The sequence below is a fragment of the Trifolium pratense genome, linkage group LG5 (genome assembly GCF_020283565.1).
Source record: "Trifolium pratense cultivar HEN17-A07 linkage group LG5, ARS_RC_1.1, whole genome shotgun sequence".
Classification (NCBI taxonomy): Eukaryota; Viridiplantae; Streptophyta; class Magnoliopsida; order Fabales; family Fabaceae; genus Trifolium; species Trifolium pratense.
The window spans coordinates 2,379,155-2,404,625 of NC_060063.1; the positions used below are offsets into that span (position 1 = coordinate 2,379,155).

The 25,471-nt window shown below is 34.6% G+C and overlaps 1 long non-coding RNA gene across 1 annotated transcript; it reads right to left on the reverse strand.

The window, feature by feature from the left end:
* Window positions 1-12,659: 12,659 nt before the first annotated feature.
* Window positions 12,660-13,243, reverse strand: LOC123885367. Its single transcript, XR_006801145.1, has 2 exons — window positions 13,011-13,243; window positions 12,660-12,910 (listed from the first exon to the last, which is right to left on the reverse strand). It is a non-coding gene; the product is annotated as an uncharacterized LOC123885367 (long non-coding RNA).
* Between the last annotated feature and the right edge of the window lie 12,228 nt (window positions 13,244-25,471).

A 25,471-nucleotide genomic window follows, 5' to 3' on the forward strand; every position in this document is an offset into this window, starting at 1 on the left:
GTTTCAAATCCTTGTATCTGGTCTTAAAGCTCTTAAGAGAAGTTATTCCACCTATGACCATGTTCAGAAGATTCTGAGAAGTCTTCCTATTGCTTGGAGACCCAAGGTCACTGCAATAGAGGAAGCTCAAAATCTCAAGACTCTGAGTCTTGAAGCTCTGATAAGCAATCTCAGAAGCCATGAGATGGTTCTGGATGCTGATTCAGAAACTAAGAAGAAGTCTAAGTCAGTGGCTTTACAGTCAACTAAGACTACTTCTAAGGCTCTTAAGACTCAGCTTCTTGATATTGAAGAAGAATCTTCTGCTGATGGTCAAGAGGATGAAATGAATGAGGATGAGTTTGCTTTATTCACCAAGTTTCAGCAATGGAACAGATTTAACAAAAGAAATTTCAGAGGTAACAGCTCCAGAAATTTTGTCAGCAAAAAGGATGATCAGAAGAACTGCTTCAACTGTAAGAAGCCAGGACACTTTATTGCTGATTGTCCAGAAATGTCTACTAAAGACAAAAGCAAAAGATACAGCTCAAAGAAGCAACAATTCAAGAGTAAATTGAGAAAGAGTCTGATGGCTACTTTTGAAGAGCTATCATCTGAGGAAGAAGTTGAGGAAGAAGAAGAGGCAAATCTAGCCCTGATGGCTTCAGCTGACTCAGATGTAGACTCAGACGATGAATCAGAATCAGATTCAGAAGTAACTGATGAGGTATTTTCTGACTGCTCTAAATCTCAACTTATAATTGCACTTAACAAGGTCATTGAGAAACATCTCAGAGTGTTAAGTAAACAAAAAGTTTTACAAGAAAAGCTTAACACTCTGACTGAGCAAGCAGAACATTTTCAAGGTCTATATCAAGAAACTCTGAATAGAGTAGATGACTTTGAAAAGGGTTGTGCTGTTTGTCACAAACCTATTGATGAGCAGGAAATAGCTCTTCAACAGTTTGTGCATCTCAACCTTGGGAAGAGCAAAGCTGCTAATAGAATTTATAATGTCTTGAGACATAGAGGAGAAGGACTTGGCTATGAATATGGTAGAACATATTCAAAGCTGAAGACCTTTGCCAAAAAGGTTGGAAAATCTTGGGTTTATTATGTTGTTCCACCAAGTGAAGAGGGAAAGAATCCTGGTAGTGTTGAAAATGACAATGATGATCTGAATGATTTAGAAGCTGACAGCTCAGAGGAACCAAGTGCCTCAGGATCTGGAAAGAAAAGTTCAGAAGATAGAAGCTGTTCAGAACCTGAGAACATTAGTTCAGATGTTCTGAAAGATTCAACATCTGAGACTTCAAATTCTGAATCCAAAGGAACTTCAGTACCTGAAGCTAGTCAATCTAAAAAATCAGAAGTTTTTAAAAGAAAAAATTCTAATTTCAAATCTCAGATGAAGTACAGGACTCAGATTATTTATGATTCTAGAGTCAGTAGATATAATCAATCAGAACTTGGGATTGATGATAAATACAAACCCTGGAATCATAAACAATCCAAATCCTGGAATAATAACAAATTTCAAAAGAAAAGATTTCAAAAAGGTCATTATTCCAAACCAAGATCTTTCTCTAACACTAGACAACATAATAAGCATGTTTGGACTAACAAGCGTGGACCCAGAAGATGGGTACCAAAAGCTGAAATCATGTATCATTCAGATTTACCAACTAGGAAAGGATATGTCCTACCTAAAGTATGGAAACAAGTCCTATGCAAAGGAAGAAGGGCTTATGTCCTTGACCAATGGCTGACAAGTTCTCAAGATAACAATCAGAACTTGATAAATGAAGAGGAAGAATATTGGGATGACCTTATCATTAACTGTGATAAAGAGTTCCACCGTAGTGATTAAAGTTGTTTCTCATACAGCCTGTCACTCATAGAAGTATCATGAATCATTCATGGTATCTGGATAGTGGGTGTTCAAGGCACATGACTGGTGATAAACAACTATTTTCTAAGCTGACTATGAAAGAAGGAGGTTCTGTTGGTTTTGGAGGAAATCAGAAAGGAAAGATAATAGGTACAGGTACAGTAGGTAATTCCTCCCTATCTATTAATGATGTTTGGTTAGTTGATGGACTTAAGCATAATCTATTGAGCATAAGTCAATTTTGCGACAATGGTTATGTAGTTGTCTTTAATAAGGAATCATGTACTGTGTCTAAACAATCTGATAACACCATGATATTCAAAGGTCTGAGAAAGAACAATGTTTATAAAATTAATCTTTCTGATTTGAATGAACAAAAAGTAATGTGTCTTTTGACCTTGAGTGAAGAAAAATGGATCTGGCATAAGAGGTTAGGCCATGCTAACTGGAGGTTAATCTCTAAGCTTAGTAAGCTTGACCTTGTCAGAGGTTTACCTAAAATTAAATATCACTCAAACACACTTTGTGGTTCATGTCAAAAAGGAAAGATTACAAAATCTTCTTTTAAACCTAAGAACATTGTCTCTACCTCAAGACCATTGGAACTTCTTCACATTGATCTTTTTGGGCCAGTTAACACTGCTTCAATCAATGGAAAGAAGTATGGATTAGTAATTGTTGATGATTACAGTAGATGGACTTGGGTAAAATTCCTAAGAACAAAAGATGAAGCTTATGATGAGTTTAGCATCTTCTGCAAACAAATTCAAAATGAAAAAGGCTACACTATTTTAAAAGTTAGAAGTGATCATGGTGGAGAATTTGAAAATGAACCTTTTGAAAACTTTTGTGAAAAATATGGCATTCTGCATGAATTCTCTTCTCCTAGAACTCCTCAACAAAATGGGGTTGTAGAAAGGAAGAATAGAACTCTGCAAGAAATGGCCAGAACCATGATGCATGAAACAAATGTAGCAAAGTTTTTATGGGCAGAAGCTGTAAACACAGCATGTTATGTTCAAAATAGAATCTATATCAGATCTAAGTTGAACAAAACTGCTTATGAATTGTTCAAAGGAAGAAAACCTGATATTTCTTATTTCCATCAGTTTGGATGTACATGTTACATCTTAAATAACAAAGTCCATCTAAAGAAATTTGATGCTAGAGGTTATAAGGGTATCTTTATAGGATATTCTGAACGCTCAAAAGCATACAGACTGTATATTTCTGAAACACACACTGTGGAAGAAAGTATGCATGTCAAATTTGATGACAAAGAGCCTGACCAAGTGTCAGAGCTTGTGGAAGGTTTGTCTAGATTTCAGGTATCAGAGGATCAATATTCAGATATTCCAAACTACTCAGAACATCCATTCTCTGAAGTACCTCTGAGCACAATAGTTCCTACAGACTCTGAACAACCAAGAACTGAAGCATCTGCTGAACCTGATGTTGATGAGTCTGAAGATGATGAGCCCCCAAGAAATACTTTCAAATACAAATCATCACATCCAGAGGAACTGATATTAGGCAACAAGGATAGTCCAAGGAAGACAAGATCTCAACTGAGAAATGAGGAATCATTAGTTGGTCTTATCTCAATGATGGAACCTTCAAAGATTGATGAAGCTCTGAAGGATGATGCTTGGATTGTAGCAATGCAAGAAGAGCTGAATCAATTCCAAAGGAATGATGTATGGACTCTAGTGCCTAAACCATCACACAAGAACATTATTGGAACAAAATGGGTATTCAGAAACAAGCTGAATGAACAAGGTGAAGTGGTAAGGAACAAGGCTAGATTGGTTGCACAAGGTTATAGTCAACAAGAGGGGATTGACTATACTGAAATCTTTGCACCAGTTGCTAGACTTGAAGCAATCAGGTTACTTCTATCTTATGCTGTTAATCATGGAATAACCTTGTATCAGATGGATGTTAAAAGTGCCTTCTTAAATGGTTTTATTTCTGAAGAAGTGTATGTTAAGCAACCTCCTGGTTTTGAAGATGTCTCAAACCCAGAACATGTTTTTAAATTGAAGAAATCACTGTATGGTCTGAAACAAGCTCCAAGAGCTTGGTATGATAGACTCAGTAATTTCCTTCTTGAAAAAGGTTTTGAAAAAGGAAAGGTTGACTGCACACTCTTTAGAAAAACAACCAAAGAAGACATTTTAATCATTCAAATTTATGTTGATGATATTATTTTTGGTTCAACTAATGCTGCTTTGTGCAAGAATTTTTCTAAGATAATGCAGGATGAATTTGAAATGAGCATGATGGGAGAGTTGAAGTTCTTTCTTGGAATTCAAATCAATCAGAAGAAGGAAGGAACTTATGTTCATCAATCAAAATACACTAAAGAACTTCTGAAGAAATTCAATCTAGATGACTGCAAGATAATGAATACTCCTATGCATCCAACTACCAACATGGGCAAGTCAGATGATGAAGGAAAGGTAGATCAAAAGGTCTACAGAGGTATGATTGGTTCCTTACTCTATCTGACAGCCTCTAGACCAGATATTTTATTCAGTGTTTGCTTATGTGCAAGATTCCAGTCAGATCCTAGAGAATCTCATCTTACAGCTGTAAAGAGAATCTTTAGGTATCTGAAAGGAACAACTAATCTTGGACTTCTCTATAAGAAATCCAATGATTATGTGCTAAATGGATTCTGTGATGCTGACTATGCTGGAGATAAAATTGAAAGAAAATCCACAAGTGGCAATTGTCAATTTGTTGGTGAAAACCTTATCTCCTGGGCTAGTAAGAGACAAACTACTATAGCTTTGTCTACAGCAGAAGCAGAATACATTTCAGCAGCTAAGTGTTGCACACAACTACTCTGGTTAAAATATCAGTTAGAAGATTACCAGGTAAGCAGTAACAATATTCCTTTATATTGTGATAATACTGCAGCCATTCATTTATCTAAAAATCCTATTCTACACTCTAGAGCCAAACATATTGAAATTAAACACCATTTTATCAGAGATTATGTTCAGAGAGGCATTATAGATATTAAGTTTGTTGATACTGAAAATCAATGGGCTGACATATTTACTAAAGCCTTATCTGTTGAAAGATTTGATTTTATAAAGAAACATCTGAACATGTTTTCAATCTCTGAATGAAAATTTTTTCTGGCAATTAAAGTGTAAGAGGTTATGTATATCAGAACTTATGATTCAGAACATCTGAAACACAAGCTCTGAAGTACTTAACTCTGATAGAGAATTTTAAATAACTCAGAGGCTCTGAACTATTTAAGTGGGAAACGTTTAGTATTCACTGCTGAACAGTTGTCCATTAAAATAGCAGTTACCGAGTAAATTTCTGCACGTGGTCTACGTGTGTCAGGTAGTGGGTGGTTAATGATGATTTTTGGTATTCAACTTTCTGTCAATTAGCGTGACTTCCCAAATTTGCTATTTTCGTGTTAACTGTGTGCATTTAAATAAAACTTACACAATACACTTGCACACTATTCACTTTCACAACCTACACTTTCATATTCTTTCTAAACCTCCAACAAACTTTCTTTCTCTCTCGTTAGTTTTCCAAACCTTACCCTAATCTCCAACAATGGCTGGTGCTTCGTCTTCTTCGTCAAAAAGGATTCCACCGTTTATTTTCAAAAATCTTCAGATCGTTGGGAACGAGATGGAGTTTCCAGAATCTGAACTTACTTTTCTTTCAGAGAAGATGGTTGATTTCGATGGTCTACAAGCTAATGGGTTTGATGTTAAAAAGTACTTTATCACTCAGGGATGGGATAAGTACTTCGACATGCTTAATGGTCCCATTTATCCAGATTTGTTGAAGAAATTTTGGATGAAAGCAAAGGTATTTGATAAGCATGAAGCTAAGAAGGAAGAGCTTGCAGCAATAGAAAGGAATCCTAGTCTGAAGGGTAAAACTAGGAAGGAAATGGGTTTGCTGGATTATACAGGTGTACAAATTAGGTCAAATATCTGTGGGATGAACATGGCACTCTCGCCTATCCATTTCAATGCTCTTCTTGGTCTACCTAACTCTGGGATAGAGTTAGATGTGTTTGAAAAGGATACAAGATACAGGGATGATCTTCTGCATCTCATTTGCACAGATTTCTCCTTAAAAGGGAAAGTAAAGGGTTTGACTGATGAATGTAGAGTTCTTTTCAAGATCATCCTAGCAGCTATCAGTCCAAGGGTTGGTGGGACTGATACAATCTCCTGGACTCATCGTCATCTGCTGTATTTCCTTCTGACTGGAAAGAAGGTTAATCTTGGAGATTACTTTTTTGAACGTATTTGTGAAGCCATTTTTGCAAGTAAATCTCAGAGGAAAACTACTATAGTTTATCCTAGGCTGTTGTCAGACCTTCTGCATCAAGGTCATGTTGTTCAGAACTTGAGGAAATTCCACCCTGAATTGGTTGAGAAGAGGTTCTATCCAGAAATTCTGAACGCTAACTTTCTGTCCAAGATGCGTTTGATTGCATCTAAGCCTGTTGCTCCCCCACAAGAGTTCACTGTTAGGCTTGAGGATCGTCTGTATGTCGCAGGCTACCCAGTTATATCTGAAGCTGATGCTGAGCATGTAATTCAGGATTACTTGGAAGTGCTCAGACAAGAAGGTTTTGTTGTTGATAGGAGTATGGTTCCTCCTGCTCCTGTCAATCTGTATAACCCTAAGAGGAAACCAAAGAGAAAGGCTGAAGCTCAAGCTGATCTTCCTAAGCCAGATCTTCTGGTTCAGAAGAAGATTAAGGTAGAAAAAGCTTTGGTTGAGCAAAGGACTAAGAGGAAGCATGAAGAATCTGCTACCAAGGCTGCTGAAGGAGCTTCAAAAGAGCCTATTGTTATTGAGGAAGATAGTTCAGACAGTTCATCTGAAGGATCTACGTCAGAAGATGAGACTGAATCTGATGAGGAGACTCTTGCTGCTCGTTTGAGGAAAAGACCTGCTCCTATTTCCAAAGATAAAGGTAAGTCTACTCAGTTCATCTTTAATGAAAATGAGATTGGATTAGGTTACACCAAACCTCTCAGAACTGTTTTACCAACCTCTGATATTCCAACCTCTGATAACCCCCTATCTGAACTAGAAAAACATCTTAGTCCAGACCCTCTTAACAATCAAACTTTCACCCAGAAGTCTTCATCACCTCCTAAACCTAAATCACCTCAACCTCAACCTCAATTTGAAATTTCACCATCTGAACCTCAACCAGATATTCCTGTTACTGAACCAATCTCTCCCACAAAACAACCTTCTCCACAAAAATCTCCTAACCCAACGTCTGAACAAATTGCTCCTGAACCATTCCCTGAACCTAAATCTCCTGAACCAACAGCTGAACATAAAACTCCTGAACCATCTCCGGAACATATTTACCCTGAATCAACTTCTGACATTTCATCATCTGAACCAACCCCTGAACACCATCCTAACCCGAGTGCTGAACATGCTTCTCCTGAGCGTATTCACACTTGTGCTCCCAAGCCTTCAGAGGCAGAAGTTGTGGTTATTAACAACCCTGCTACTGAAACACCTACTCTCTCTACCATTCCCAATCCTTCACCCTCATCATCCAACCCTTTTAGTAATCTATCCACTCAATTTCATGAAGATTTGCTTAGATTATCTACAATAAAGGACAGGTTCTTAGTTTGTCCGTCTGATGTGGACCTAGAAGTTTCAAGCATTAAGGCAAGGATTTGCAATGCTTTGGATGTTGCTGCTGCAAAGATTAAGGCTGTTGTTAGTAGAAGGGATCTGGATGGTATAAGCTTCATGAGGAACAGTTTGGCTAGGGCTGAGTTGAAAAGGTTAACGCCGTTCAATCATGAAGAGCATGAGCGTGCTAAGCTTGCTGCTATAGCTGGTGCTGTGAGGCGTCTGTCTGCATTCAAGGATTGCTGGGTTGATTCTACTCTTTTGCAAAGTCTTGAGGATCAACGGATTGAGTATGAACGACTTGCTGAAGCTGCTGCCAGGCTTGCTGAAGAAACTTCTGAGTTAAACCAAGAGGATGCTACAGATGATGTGCTTGCTTCTCAGGATCAAGAGGATGTGCTGATGATAGACTATCCAGAGGAAGGTGAACCCTCTGATAAAGGAAAGGCACCTTTGGTTGAAGAGCAAGCGCCTGTGATTGAAGATCAAGCTCCTGTTATGGCGGATCAGTTGCAAATATTTCAAGAAGCCCTGAGGGAACAGCAAGAAGGTTTAGAACGTCAAAGAGCTGCTCAAGAAACATTGGAAACCAAGGTGGATGGTTTAGTTTCCAATGTGGGATCCTTGAATGATAAATTCGACCAACTCTTAGCCTTTCTTAAGAAACCCTAGGATTCTATGCACATGTTTTATGCTTTCTTTTTATTCTCTGTTTATCCTCTGAACAATTTTCTTTTTAAGCTATTTGTTATGTGGTTTGGTTTATGTTTTGTTTGTTTTGCTTGTGCTAATTTTTTGATAAATAAGAACATAAGAACACAAGATGCTTTTAAACGAAAATTTTTTATTAATGCTCTAACCATGTTGAGTACATTGGTAAAAAGAAAAAGAAAAAGACAACCTAATCCTAATCAGATGGATAAAACTCAGAAGAAATCTCTGATTTCTCCTCAGCATCCTCTGATGAAATTTCTATGGGATCTGGGTTTTGTTCTTGTTCTTCTTCTTCTTGTTCCTCCTCTGGAACATAGCTAGCCAAGAACTCAACATAGTCAGCATCATCTTCATTCTCTTCAGCTTCAGAATCTGATGAGATGATTATTATCTCAGCATCTTGTGGTATCTTGTTGTCTTCTTTATCCTTCTCTTCGTCTTCGCGTTTCTCCTCGTTTTTCTTTCTCTTAAACTCTGCGATGCGTAAACTAAATCTTTTCATTATTCCTACCTTCTCTTGCTTCTCTTGCTTATTCTTGTTTTTACGAAGAAGGAATGTTAACTCTTTTCCCTTTTTATAAAACCTTGAGCGCGTTGGTTTTCGTTTTTGACATTAATTCACCTTTGTAACAACCTCTCTTCTTTCTTTGACTGTCTTGGTTTTATCAAATTTTTTTTCCTTTTTGATAATGACAAAAGGGGGAGTAGTTACGCATTAATTGATAAGTTCCAAAACTGAAACCACGCCTTTTATCTCGCTTTTATCTGTTATGTTAAAAGTTGTTACGTTTAAGTTGTTTTACGTATTTCAAGGTGGAGACTAAGTTAGTTGAAACTAAAATAAATTTCATAAGTAAGGATAAGTTAAGAGTGCAATTTTAACTTAGCCTTATGAGACTTAGGGGGAGAGCTTGCAAACCTCTCACTCTGAAGAAAGATATGAAACTTATTTTATTTCAAAATTATCTTAATCTTATACTAAATTAATATATCATGGATAAAACATAAAGTTCAGACTTTATGGAGTATCAATCTTAGGGGGAGCTTGCAAACCTCATAAACCTAAGAGAAACATGATAAGTTAATTTAACAACAATTGTCAATTAATACTGATGTTTGTCATCATCAAAAAGGGGGAGATTGTTGGAACAAAATTGATTTAAAAATGTTTGCCCCTAAATCTATAAAGGTTTTGATGATAACAAAGTATTAATTAACAATTGGAAGGACTAAAAATTTATTTTAAGTGTGCAGATATAAGCATCATATAAGCTCTGAGTGAAGTTCAGAGGATGTGAATTCAGAAGTTCACAAGCGCTCAGAAGATGTTAGACTTCAGAAGTTACAACATTCAGAGGATGAAGACTTCAGAACTTCTTGTCTGTCTACAAGCTTCATCAACCTCTGAAGATCTCTTTGAAAGCTGTAAAGATTCCCTTTGCTAGTCAACTCTTCTACCAATGGAGAAAAGGACCTTTCAAGCCTGATCAGTTCAGCTACCTCTGTTTTGTCTGTCCTAACCTGAGAACGTGGGTCTTCAGTTTTGTTAGCTGAATAAGGAAAGTCTTCTCTGCAGTAGTCAAAGTAACTGAAACTCTTTCTTAGTTTTGGATACAACCAAACTGCATCAAGACAGACTGCTTGAAGACAAAAGGTTATCAACTCCAACGGCTCCTTTTGCAACGACTCTTTTCTAGTGGTATATATACTAGAAGGATCAGCTGCAACTTATAGACAATTATCAAGAATTGAACATGCGCTGAACAAACTCTGAACTCTGTGATATACAAGCTCTGAACCTTTCTCAAGTGTTTTTGCACTTTAGCCAAATACTCTGTAATATTTGTATTTGCTCTATTTAGGTTCATCTAAGAGCATTTGTATATTTTTATATACTTTACTATTTACTTGAGGAAACTTAAGCTTGTGTGCTTAAGTGTGAAGTCTCTTGCTTGTGTGCTTGAGCATTGTTGAGAAGTCTCTTGCTTGTGTGCTTGAGCATTGTTGAGAAGTCTCTTGCTTGTGTGCTTGAGCAGGTGTAATCTTGTGTGATTATAGTGAACTCCCTTGGAAGTGCAAGGGGACTGGACTACTCTCGTTTTGTGAGAGGAACCAGTATAAACTGCTTGTGTGTTTTTCTCTCTCTCTCTCTTGTTATTATTTGTGTTATTTATCCGCTGCGAACGTAGCTGAGTTAAGAACTTGAAAAAGTTTTAACTTAGCTAAAACACAATTCAACCCCCCCCTTCTTGTGTTTTCACACCTTCATAGTTATCAGAAAAGGATTATTAAGTTGCTACCAATTATGTCGGTCCTAAGACCGGATACCAAGTTTTCAAGAAAAAAAAAGTTGCTACCAATTCTACCGATAAGAACCAAAGAAATAAGTTGACCAAATTGAAATGTAAAACACTTAAGAATTTAAATGTCGACAATGTAACAGTTCAACATCAACTAGTTAGATTAACTATGACTCAAGAAACGTAATTCATATGAAATGAGTGTTAAGTCTCAACTAATTTTCTCAATTGTGATATAGGGAATCAATTCATCTCAGTTAATCTATTCAACTTGACCTAATTGAAATGATAAACACTTAAAAAGTTGAATTTCAACATTCTAGCTAACAGTTCAATCTCATATTGTTGGACGAACTATTACACCAGAAACCTATTTATTATGAAAGGATTGTTAAGTCACAACCAATTAGACTGAAAGGAACTAAGGAGATCAAACATTCTCAATCTCACTATTCAACTTGACCAAGTGGAAATGAGAAACACTTAAGAATTCAAATTCTAAAATCAAACAATTCAACCTCAACTAGTTAGATTAACTATGACTTAAAAAAACATAGTTCAAATGAAATGACTATTAAGTCTCGACTAATAATGTCAATTGTGTCAACAGAAATAAAAAATTTTAGATCAAACCCTTCAACATGAAACATAGTTCATATGCAAACTTAACTAATTATACTTACTTTATTAAGGAACTCAATTTTTCTCAATCAAGTCGTTCAATATCACTTAATTGGACTAACAATAACTTATGAATTTGAATTTCGACAATTAAGCATGTCTAGAACAATGTCAAAAGTTCATTTACAAAACTTTAGTATTTTTTAATATGAGACGAATTAAATATGAATTTTGTAAATCAAAATATCAAGATAAAAGTAACGAATATTTTGACCTAGAAATCAAATTTTGTGCTCCTTACTTTTGGACAAACTTTTTATAATGCGCTATACATATTTGCAAAATCATCAGAAATATACATCAACTTTACAACATGACCAAAATTGCATGCATAAACATTTTGTGGGGATCAAAACATGACATTTTCTTATGAAGAAGAAAAATTAAATTTAGTAATTTTGTATCGATAACAAACTTATTTAACCCTGTAAAATATAACGAATCACTAAAAATTAACAATATTACAATAAATATATTAACATATTAAAAAATTTAAGTTTTTTTTACTAAAAAATAAATATTTTTTAATAATTATATGCACTAATGATTATGTGGTAAATGAATATTAATCTTTATAAACTAATAATATTAAAAAAAAATTGAAAGGTAATAATATTGAAATATTAAAATCGTAGTTGGATCAATCATATTAATAATTTTAAAAGTTTTTTTTGTTTGAATAATTAAAAAAGTTATTAAAATCATATTTTAATTTTTAAGAAAATACAAAATACTCAAATAATATTATTTATAAGATATTAGAATAATATTAAAATATTTGAATTTGTCGAAAATCATATATAAGTTGAAAGATATGATGCATGGTTTGATTTATTGTGGAAGGATATATTTGCCAATATTAAAAAGTAGTGTTTAATATAAAAAACTTAATATAAAAACAAAATCCGCATTAATTTTTTTTTTGACAAATCTGCATTAATTACTATATTACTTGTTAACCACATCAGCGATGTACCGATACACATCCACATAATATGTGTACCGAAGAATTCACCATTATTTATTAAGCCTAAATTGTGGTATTTATTCTTTTCCTCAAATATAGTAACCGCCCATAAAGATAGTGTGACAGTTATGATTGCACTTAAGATATTTTTGTGATGGACAAAATTATAAATAGAGTGCAACCCTTGTTTTGGTTTTCTAAGTCTCATATCTCTATTTAGTGACTTACACCATTTAGTGACTTACACCATCTAAGGGAGATTATAGAAGGTTTAGAAGAGCCTCAACAACCTCAAGCAAGATCAACAACCTCAAGCAAGATCGATCCTCAACAGGAACAAGCTATAACAATGGCGGGAGGTATCTCGGCTATTTAAATTCAATTTCGTTTCCGCTGTTTTAAGATAGAATTTCGTTTATGAATTTGTAGAAATTCTAACAGAAATAAGAAAAGAAAGTAGATCATAACATAAATAAACTTCATAAGTCTAGCAATATATTTTTCCCTTTGCATATAACAAATAGAATATGATTTGATAACTTTATAACACACTTATAGAATTGTAAAGAGAGTCGTCATTGATTGTTTAAATTTGTTTTTTATATAGAATTGTAGGGATACAATTACACCGATTAGCAGCAGTACACTTCACATCCCAACCAGACCTACACTTAATATGTATACAGTCACCGTCATTATGACATTCAACTGTAATGAAAATTATAACACAAGAATGTTATTATTAATTAAAGGGGGATATATGTTAGAAGCAAATAAGAACATTTTAGAAGAATGAAAAATGGCTTACGGTGGTAAGGAAAGAAAGTAGATCATAACATAAATAAACTTCATAAGTTCAGCAATATATTTTCCGCTTTGCATATAACAAATAGAATATGTTTTGATAACTTTATAATAATGTATAAAGCTCAAGCTTTCTTTACACAAGTTACATAGTTTTTAACATTTATATATGTTAGAAGTAAACAATAACATTTAGAACTAATATAAAATATCTCTTAACTGCATTGAAGTGTTGTGTTTGGGGCTCTAACACACTTAGAAAGGAGGTGGCATAAATATAATTCAAATTATTAGACATAATTTATATGTTTTAACCTTTCATGATAATGAAAAAAATATTAATGGTATTATTTGACCATGTATACCTTCTAAACTTTGTGAAAAACATAAAAAAGGAGTTTTGAATTGGATTTTGTTTGAATCTATTTGAAAATGACTTTTTGTTTTAAAATTGCTTTGAACGGGTAGAACGGGATTTGCTACAATGACAAGGTTATGTAGCTGAATATGATAGCTTTGAGGTTCAAGCACGAAGGCAAATGCACCTGAAAATGTTAGCACTCCAACGCTTAAAATAGTATTTGAGTGAGGGAAATACTAAAGAAATTGTGTGAATATTGCGTACCTTAGGTGTTGCCCCCCCGCCGAGTCCTTGTTCTAGATGTAGCAAGGATTTAAACGTCTTGTGTGTGGAATGGGGGTTTCGTCAGCAATTCTCAGTTCAGGACGTTATTTATCTCAATATGCACCTCCCGAAAATAGAGACAAATAAGTAATGTGCCATGCGAAACACAATATGGCTAAGTGTGGCATTAATAAAATAATTATCTTTGTCTGTTGACAACGCTTTAGTTGTGATGACTGATGACGATGATCTTTGACTTTGGACAGAATTTGGTGTTTAACTTTCTTAATCTGTTCCGTTGTTGATGGGTTCCATCAAAGATTGTTGGGAATGTGTTGTGGGCGTGACGTGATTGTTTTCATTCTCGTAGGTACCCGTTGTGCTCAGAGAGTCTTGGTTCCCCTTTCAAGTACCAGGTGTCCTGTAACATGAAATTTGATGGCAACAAGGGGTTGTTTGCGTGCGCTTGTCTCCCACTCGCGCGTAGGTATACAGTGGCGTGCCTAGGTTACTCGAGTACTTACGGTTCCCAAGTTATCTTTTGTACCATTAATTTCCAACTTCGATTTTCTCTCGTTCTGGAACGTTGGTTTTTTCCCGTGGCTTATAAATAACCGAGAGTTTTACAAAGAGAAACTTTCACTCACTTTTTGTTTTTGCTAAGAAGACTCTACTCTTTCCTTACCGCTTCAACTCTACTCATCCTATTCAAGTTTTTCCCTGTTGGTAGCTTCTTCACTGCTTTGTTCAAAGGTAAATTACATTCTTCTTTTCTTTTTACTTTGCTTTATTGTTTCCCGCTAGAATATGGTAGGAAAGATTTAGTTTGTGGTGGGGTTAAGTTAAGTAAATTCGAAATGGGAAAAATTATAGTTTTTGGGATGTATCCGCTAGTTTTGGTTCGGGGATTCATGGTTTGAAGTGGGATGAGGATTTTCGCCCATATCGTGTCTTTAATAAACGAAAGAGGGTTGTTGAATAATATTATGGGCGTTCTTTCGTGCCGAGGGAGGTTTCGCCTCATATCAATGAGCATGTTAGGCTTGATTCTTATAATCTTGACCCTTCTCCTCCTCTTTTATACAGTGTTTCGCTTTCAAAAATGGGTTGAAAGAAGCCAAAAATTGTTCTACCTCCTAACACTGCATAGCTTAAATGGTTTGTTCCTGACATTTTGGGCGTAAAGTCTATGTATGATACGCAAGAATCTTTGCACAATTTGGATGTAGAAGTGGGTCCGTCCAGCGATTGGGGCCTTACTCCCGTGTCTAGTGATAAGAGGCTTTGCAGCCGTTATTCTGGGACTTGATCGTTTCCTATGTACCAAATCCTTTTTGATACCATGTATGTCAGTCTTCCCTTTTCAGATTTTGAAGCTGCCATTCGCAATCATTTGTGTGTGGCTTCTTCTCAAATTCTTCTCGTGGACTGGGCTCAAAACAAAACCTTTCAGTACTAGTGCTAGTGGGCTGGTGGATCTCCCACTATCAATTTATTTTTTCATATTTTTGGGATTCTTCAGAAGAAAGCTGACACTTCTAAGGCCCAGTCTTTCATTTCTTTCAAGCAAAATGTGTGACTTTGTTTGAGATCTATCAAAATTCAATGAAATAGACCCACACTGAGTATTTATTGCTCCATTCTCTAAACGATGAAGCACATAATCATTTGTTCTTTCTTGATGGCAATAAAGGTGTTACTCCCTCTTCTTCAGGTCAGTCTAACTCTTCTTCTGGGAGTAAGGAGGAAGGACCAAAGAAAGACGGGAATCAAGCTGCTCCTGGTGGTACTCTCCGTATCCAGAAGTGGTGGGGTCTAAATGTCGTTTCTGTCAAGAGTCAGGGAAGTACCGTTGTAATGAGAACAAGTTGTTTGAGGGAGAGAAGGCGTTGCTAGTACGGATGAGGGCGTACGTTGCTGGTTTTAAACTTCAGCAGGCTGACACTTTTTTACTGAGAAAAAGTCAAAGGGGGAAAAGGCTCAGAAGGGTGAGGCTCATATGGGTGAGTCCAAGAAGAAAGTAAAATTGACTGCTGATGATCAATTTGTGGTCCACCTTATAGATGTATTATGTGTGATGGCGGAGAAAGATGAAGTTGGCCGTAAAAGGCTCTTTGGCGACGGTCTCCAAGCTTGATTTTTCCCAAAATCTTTACTTTCGTTTATTTTTAACTTAAAAGATGAACTTAAGTTGGAATTACAAAACAGAGTTGTTAAGTTAGAATTACTGCAGAATATAATATCTAGCAATTCATATTCTTTTAGCTGTTAGCAAAGCTACCAACAATATAAAGAAAGCTAAATCATATATTAGATCATCAGCAGAAATGCATTAGTAAAGGAAGTTGAAGGGTGATGTTTTTGGGACAATCCAACTAGAGAATTATTAAATACCTTTGAAATATAGAATGATGTAATGTTGTTTCTTAACTTACATCTCAATTCATACAAAAGAATAATCACTAAATCCTACTTATATACGAATACAAGAATCCTAAACTAAGTAATACAGAACCTAACCACACGATGCCAAAGGCTACAAAACAAACACATCCAAAAACTACATAACCAAAGAATAACAAACAACCAGCAGGTCTATTGTCTAAACCCCCCATACAACTCAAAAACAAAAAAACCACCTACAAGAACAGAACCCAACATTTACATCTTAAATACAATATAATTGTTTTGTTGGAATTAAAACAATCTCCTGTGGATACATATTATTTTATTACTTAAAGATATTTTGATACATCTACAAACATAGAAAGTAAATAAATATAAGAGCATATTTTAGTTACAATAGGAGAAATTAAGACAGTGGAAGACTAACTACATTGTCTTCCACTCTCATAACACAAATACAAGTATTAAATGACTTATCATATGTCATGTTTCATACACCCTCTGTGACAATATATAAGCAAAAACCATCGTTTTAGGTTCATTGTATATTAAATGTATCTGGTCTATATTATAGGTCGGATATATTAATTATGCATTGAACCTAAAAAGGTGATTTTTGTTTATATATTGTCACGGAGGGAGTATATCTTTTGCTAGTGCCAGAAATCATTTTCCCTCATTTTCCCCTATAAAAGTTTGTGCACTCTCTTGGGTTTTGTACCCCAAGCTTGTGGAGATGAAGGGACACATCTACACCAATGAGCATAACTACATTGCGCAAACCAATCAGGCTTACACTTAATATGTTTACAGTCAAGGTCATTACGACAGTCAACTATAATGAAAATTATAACACAAGAATGTTATTATTAATTAAAGGGGATATATGTTAGAAGTAAATAAGAACATTTTAGAAGAATGAAAAATGGCTTACGTTTACTGTTTGTTGCAACAAGAAATTGTTAGATTTATCTCCTTTTAATTTTCTTTATTTATTAATTTAAATAAGGGATAATTACTACTAAGTGCACATTGTGGTAATTATCCATTAAGCCTAAATTGTGGTCTTTATTCTTTCCCTCTAATATAGTAATCGCCCATAAAGATAGTGTGGCAGTTATGATTGCACTTAAGATATTTTTGTGACGGACAAAATTATAAATAGAGTGTAACCCTTGTTTTGGTTTCCTAAGCCTCATATCTCTATTCAGTGACTTACACCATCTAAGGGAGATTGTAGAAGTTTTAGAAGAGCCTCAACAACCTCAAGCAAGATCAACAACCTCAAGCAAGATCAATCCTCAACAGGAACAAGCTATACAAATGGCGGGAGGTATTTCGGCTATTTAAATTCAATTTCGTTTCCGTTGTTTTAAGATAGAATTTCGTTGATGAATTTTTAGAAATTCTAACATTTGGTATGAGAGCCTTATTTGCCTCTGCCTTGCAATTTTCCTATTCTGATTTTGGAATTTTTGTTTGCAATTAAGAATTTTCGATTTCATGTTTTGGCCATTCAGATACAGAAAAATTGTTGGACCATAAAGAAATAATTTTCGGTTCATTATTCTCTGTTTAAGTTTCAATTTTGGTGTTAAAATCCTATGAAATCGGAAGTTTCAAAATTTGGGTTTTTGCTTGAATTTTTAAGTAATTTCGATTTCAGATTATGAGCGTTTTTTATGCAGAAAAATATTGAATCACTAGAACATTGACCCGTGCGGTGCACGGGTTCTGATTAGCTGTAAGATATATAATGATTAAATAAGATATGATAATTCCAATAATGTAAGGTATATGAAAAAAGTTGAGTAACATTAAACGATAGTTCAACAATAATTTTGGAAAAATATTCATACAAAGAAAATTATGTTATATTACGGAAGACTTCCTTATAGACCACATTCGAAGTCTTAGTCGTATCTTCACCGTCGTCATCGATGATCAATATTTTTAATCATTTTCTAGAAGTAACTCTTGAAATTGCAACATACAACTAACCATGTGGAAACACTGGCGACGGAAGATATATCCCAACATGCTTTAAAGATTGTCCCTAACTCTTATTAATAGTCATCGCAAAAGAAATCATTATAGGAAATTGTCTCCGTTGAAATTTAAAAAAATTCTCACGTCAGATGGTGTCGGAGAAAATCTAGGTATGAAAATTTGATCACCAATATTACTTCCTAAAATAATTTTTCCTTTAAGAGCACATTTTCCCAATCTCGTAATAATAAGTCTTGTTCCATTGCATAATCCTAATTTTTTATTCAAATTCCTTAATAGCATAACTGGAACTCCAACTTTAAGTCTCAACTTGTGATTTGGAAGTCCCGACGTAGAAATCGTGTTCAAAAATTCGGGAGTATGAACATCATCCAATGTTTGACCGTCTACATTTTGTGTGAGTGGAGTATCATAAATCAAATATGTTTTTTCTTCACCAGGAATTAAATCCAATATATAATCATTTATTGTGTCGACTATTGAATTTTTAGGAGCTAGTATATGTAACGCCCCAATATTTTATACATTTATTTTATTGATTTGTTATTTGATAAATAAATTAAATAGTAACTATTTTATATTTCATTATCGTATTTTATTTTAGTATTTGATGAGATGATATGTATTTTAATTTTTATTTAACTAATTTGTGAGTTTTGATAATAATCATATATGAGACTTAATTTTGACAAAATCAAAATGGAATTATTTTTGGTGTTTGATGCAAAGTATATCACACGTGAATGGACCTAGTAATAAGATCATTTGTTTCTATGATATTAGAACCAATTATCCCTATTTAATATAATTTATGATAATTGTTAGCCAAATTAAGTTAGTCATGCAATCAAAACTTATTGGCCATTGAATTTCTGATGAACCGAATATGTTAGCAAATCAAGGGATATCTTTTAATTGCCATTATTATAATTGATGATTGATGATTAGGAGATGATATCAGTTTATTGCCTTGCCATGTTTGCAAAATATTATAAAGCTCTTTCTATGATAGAAGACACACGCTCAGCTTTCCTAAATTTCTCTAAGTCTCTCAAAACTCGTCCTTGCATCATCCTCTTGGGTTGTTCCTCCTCACATAAGTTTCCAAATTAAGCTTTAGTTTTCTCTCTTTGTGCGAGCATTATTTCGTGGACATTAGAGTTTCATTGACCAGGAAGTAAAGCGCCTAAGGTAAGGGCTTTTTCCCCATACATTCATGCTTCATAGGAACTGTGTTGTGAGATGGTAGTAGAACCTTTGTCTATTGAAAGAAACTAATAAAAAGTATTTTTGATTAATTAAAAGAAAAATGTTACTTATATGTATGTAATTATACGGTGTTATACCTTCATGAATTTGCTTATATATGCTGTTATGGTTGTGAAATATATTATTAGCTTTACTTGTAATTTGTTTGGTATATGTATTGATAAATTTATTTGTTCGTCCTCACTTTGTTTCGGATATTAAAAGAAAATATACAAATAAAAAGATGGTATGGTCAGTTACTTGTTTCGGTCGGTAACACGTCAGGTTGGTTTTGAAGAAAAATGATCTATTATCGAGACATGCATCATATAGAATGTGTATATAAGAGAGTTCATTAAGAGCCTGTGTGGCATGTTTTAGGGCCTGTGTGGCAGAACTTACTTTTAGCCTGTGTGGCAGAACTTATTTTTAGCCTGTGTGGCAGAACTTACTTTTTTAGCCTGTGTGGCAGAACTTACTTTTTAGCCTGTGTGGCAGAACTTATTTTTTTAGCCTGTGTGGCAGATTTTCCCCATTGGTATGGGATGTATTATCCGGATCATGTGTCTCGCATAGCATGTAGTATTTGAGGTCACATTGCATTGCATCGCGAATCATTTGACAAAAAAGTTTTGAATAATAAATAAATTAATGAGAAAAAAATACAATAGTATATAATTATTACAGTCATAATAAAAACAAAGAAAAAGTATAGTTAGTCCATGGTGAAGCGGTGATCGTTGCCTTCTCCTCTTTCATTATGCAATGCAATGCAACTAAGACAATCCTATATGAGACAATGATCCGGATAAGAAAATATGCCACACAGGCTTCTGCCACACAGGCTAAATAGTAAGTTCTGCCACACAGGCTAAAAGTTCTGCCACACAGGCTAAATAGTAAGTTCTGCCACACAGGCTAAAAATAAGTTCTGCCACACAGGCTAAAAAGTAAGTTCTGCCACACAGGTCCTAAAACGTGCCACACAGGCTCTAAACAGACTCTTCTCTACACATCTATATGATGCATGAAACCCCACTTCTTTAACAAGACCAACCTAACCTGTCACATAACTATTCCTCCCTACACTTTTATTTATATTTCCCTTATTTATACCAATGAGCAATAAAAGAAGTTTTCCAAGCATAATCATCACACGAACTTGCACAGCATACTATTCTTATATCACATGGTGAATTTATATGTAAATAATACAATAAAGAAACCAACACAAAACTTAAGTCCAAAACATATATGTAGAACAACACAAAGAGTATTTTGATCATAATTGAATCCAAGCATAATAACACGACATATTTATTGCACATAACAAGCATTATCTATTTATTACTATCATTCCACAACAAATCCCTATGTAGCATGAATGTATGGGGAAAAAGCCCTTACCTCAGACGCTTTCCTTCCAAGCACTATACTAGTTAAATTCGCAGCTACAAAGCACACACGACATCTCATGCTCCAGAGCTCGTTTCGACGATCCAATTTTTAAATATGAAACACCGCGTGTTGTGTACGAGAAGTGTGAAAATAGATGTTAAGAGTTTGAACTCGCGTTTCAAGCACCATCGTGGTTTAAGGAAAGTTGCAAGGGAAGCAAAGGTTATTAGCGTGAAGGAGGTTAATGGGAAAGGATAGGTTTTTGCTATCATGGAGGATATGTATGCAATAGTTGCAAATATCTTGACGCGAGTACACGTGAGCAATTTGGGTCTACAAGAATGCTTCCTTATATTTTGGCCAAAGACATGCGCTAATATAGAGTAATATCTCCTTAAATATAGGAAATGCAAGGTATTAATATGGAATTGAAAACGAGATAGAAATGAGAGGAGGGATTATTAACATTAGTTACGATTAAGAAATAAAATAGCACTAATTAAAAATAAATAGCAATAACTAGGCATGAAACAGGCTGCCAGCTATGTGGCGGTTATGGTATGCTTCGGGTCAAAGGTCCAAATTTAAATTTGAATTGTTTTCAATCAGGTGGAATAATTCTGCTCCTATAATTTTTAGCCAAGGCAATAATAATGTATAATGACATTTTATTGACATTTAAAAACACGTGATTAAGAGAAGCAAATGTGCCAACCAAAAATCGGAATAAAGGAGGAAATGATTTGCAAATTCAAGGACTCTTACCAGATTTAGGCATCAAAGTTAATAGGAGTAATTGGTTGACAAATTGAGAGGTTGTGTAATATAATATTAAGGCTATTAAAATGTAATCAATGCGTGAGGGAGTACCCGATCAAAATAATTAGGAAGTAATAATGGTAATCATTGTTGTCTCTAATGTAAATTAATTGATAGAACAAAATATGGGATCTCATGCCATTCCACGTGAAACCAAAGTGCATGATGAGAAATTAAATAAATATAATTAAACAATATAAGAGTTCCTAATAACTAAATAAACTATGTAGTGGCAAAGTTTTATTAACTACTTTAGAAAAAATATATAAGATAATAATAATAATTCAATAAAAATCGCAAACAAAGAAACATATAAAATATTGGGGCGTTACAGTATAGCTCTATTTTGGAAATACGTTATATCGTTCATGTTTTGTAAAAGTTAGGGATATGTGCTTTCAACGATAGAAGCAAGAGGATCACCTGAATTTGGAATCAATAAATCTGATGGAATGTCAAGTTCTAAATCATCGTCATTGTCATCTCCAATTTCTCCATAGCCAACACCCAAAACCCATTCAGAAAACAATCTTCTTTGTTCAACGTCTGCACTCGAAGCACCACCGAGAAGCCTCATGTTTTTACTCAATGTTAAAACTTCACAAAAATTCCAAAGAACCGAAGAATTAATAGTAGCATGAACAACTTCTGGCCTTGTACCTTTGGGTATTACTGGTAGAATTTGTCTAAAATCTCCGACAAAAACAACAACTTTTCCACCGAAGGGAATGTGTTTATTTTTTTCATCAACAGACTTGAGAATATCTTTTAAAGTTTGATCAACAACTTCGAAACAGTGTTTGTGCATCATTGGTGCTTCATCCCATATGCATTTTGTATTAATAGCGCCAAAGGGATTTTAGGAACTATGGTACATGTTGAAAACTCGTCAACATTTAGAGGAATACAAAACCTTGAATGTGTTGTTCTACCGCCCGCCAGGTATAAGCAATGCAGCGATCCCACTTGAGGCAACTGTTAAAACTATCTCACCTTTTGAGCGTAATGCGGCGGCTGACATGGCCCTCCAGATAAATGTCTCTACCGCCATAACCATAAAGAAAAAACACACCAGGTTTGTTTTCGTTAAATCTTGTCATGATTGTGTCATATACTTTACGTTGCTCTGAAGTCATAGTTGACATCAATCTAACATGTTCCTCAGCTAATGATTGTCTGTTATAATTCAATTCGTCGTGTATTAAACTATTTTGTATATCAAGAACTAATGATGAGTCTGCTCTAGGCATTGGAGGATAATCTTTTAAACTCTTTCCACAACCACGTAACATCATCTCAATATCTTCTAGTGCATATTGTATCAATTGATCATCGGTTAATATTAAATCTGCAATGTTAAAATCAAAATAATGAATGTGATTAGTGACATGACTATGATTGTGTTTGGTTGTATTGCAAAAAAAAAATTGATTTAGCAGAATTGAGTTTGATAGATTTGATTTTGGTTAAAAGTGAGTTAAACAGAATTGATTTATGTTTAGATACATTAACGTAAAAATAAAGGGTATGGATATCTAGAAGAAGAGGTTTAAAAGAAATAGGCTGAAGGATTTTCTTCTAGTGGTGATGAGCTTTTGGTATGCAAGCTTAAGAAATCCATATATGGACTCAAAGAAGCTTCTCATAAGTGGTATTTAAAATTCTCATGATGTCATCTCTTCATTTGGATTTGTAGAGAACATTATGGATCAATGTATATACCAGAAGGTCAGTGGGAGTAGAATTTGTTTCCTTATTTTGTTTATGGATGATGTTTTACTTGCTACAGATGATAAAAATTTGCTTCATGAGGTGAAACAATTTCTCTCTAAGAGTTTTTTATATGTAGGATATGGGTGACAGTTCTTATATCATTGACATTAAGATTCAAAGAGTCTGAATTCGTAGAATTCTAGATTTGTCATAAGAGACTCATATCAATAAAGTCTTAGAGAGGTTTTAGATGAAAGGTTGTTCACCACGTATAGCACCCATTGTGAAGGGTGATAGGTTCTATTTGGACCTATGCCCGAATAACGATTTTAAGAGGGAACAAATGCTTAATATTCTATACGCTTCCATCGATGGAAGCCTAATGTATGCTCAGGTTCGCACACAGCTTGACATTGCATTTGCAATTGGAATATTATACAACTATTAGAGTAATCCAGATATGGAACACTGGAAAGCTGCAAATAAAGTAACTAGGTACCTTTAAGGAACCAAGGACTACATGCCTATGTTCATGCGAACGTAAATTTTAGAGGTCAATGGTTACTCTAATTAAGAGGTTAAGGGCTGCGTTGACTTAAGAAAATCAACATCCGGTTACATTTTCATGTTAGTCGGTGGAGTTGTTTCTTGAAAAAGCGCAAAACAGACCTTGACCGTCACTTCCACAATGGAAGCTAAGTTCGTATTTTGTTTGAGACTACATCACATGGTGTATGAATGAAGAGTTTAAATTATGGGTTGAAAATTGTAGATTCAATCTTTTGACCACTAAAGTTGTATTATGACAATTCAGTTGCGGTTTTATGGCTAAGAATAACAAAAGTGGAAGTCGGACTAAGTATATCGACATTAAGTACTTAGCCGTGGAATTCGAATTACGTATATCGACATTAAGGACTTAATCGTAAGAGAGCGCATTAAGGATCAAATGATTGTTATTGATCAATCATATTAGTACTGAATTGATGATTGTCGATCCTTTAACTAAAGGCATGCCATTGATTAGTGCATTTTGGCACATATTTTATGACTTTGTACTTTGACATATTGGAAGCTTTTCTAGCCTAATATTAACTTTTTACCATGTTTCTAAACTTTGGGTCATAATTGAGCTCGAATGTATTTCGTTGATTAATTTTCGGATTTATTTGCATATTGATCCTGCTCACTCTACAGGTCATAACTTGAGATACGAGTATCGGATTGAGGTGTGCGAATATGCGTTAGAAAGCTACAAGAAAGAGCTGCAACTTTCATGTTGAGGTCAGAAGCCAGTTCGGAGCGCAAAGCAGTCAAATATTTACGTTTATGTTCCAGACTTTATGAAAATAATGTAATTTCAGGTCAAACTTATGTTTTTCGACCCGTAGCTTTTTAAGCCCAATTTTCTATGAGTACTTAAGCAAAAACACAGCCTAGGTCAGAGGTTTTTATTCACGCAAAATAGAAAACAAAGGCTGCTTCATTCTCATGGAGAGCTAATTCCTAGGTTGATCCATTGGCATACGGAAACATCGTTCATGACTTCTTGAGGTTCAATTCTTAATAGCAATTTCGTTTATATGTTTATTGTCTTCTTGTGTCAATTTTGTTTCTCTATAATCTGTATGAATTTTGATTCTCAATGATGCTTAATTATTCTGTTTCGAATTTATACCGTTGAGATTATTCGTATTAATTCATCGCTTGTTTAAATTAATTCGAATAGAAATTGATACAACTTTTTGCGCTTAGCAATAGGGTTGATTGAATTTGTCATGATATTAACCGTGTTCTAGATGACGCTTGTTCACTACCCATGGTTAGTTGAACACATATGATGCTTAATCAAATGAATTTGTATAAAACTGATCGCCGCTTGTGTAATTAGTTTTATGATCAACCATGGCATAAACAATTGAATGAATATTTTCATGAACCTATGATAGAATCATAACGAGTTTCCTAAACTAGTGGATTGACTACTTTTTCTATTAATTGAAACCTTCGTGCATTATTTTCTAAAACAACAAACCCAAAACCCCCATAATTTCATTGTGTATCGTTCTTATTTTTGCTGATTATCAAATTAGAGGTCCTTGTGAGACGACCAAGGTTTAACTACCTTGCTACTACTTTTCTTAATTAAAACTTATTTTGATCACGAAACGACAGTGATCAAATTGGCGCCGTTGCCGGGGATCTCTGATTAGGATTAGTAAAATTTAGAACTAACTAACGTTACT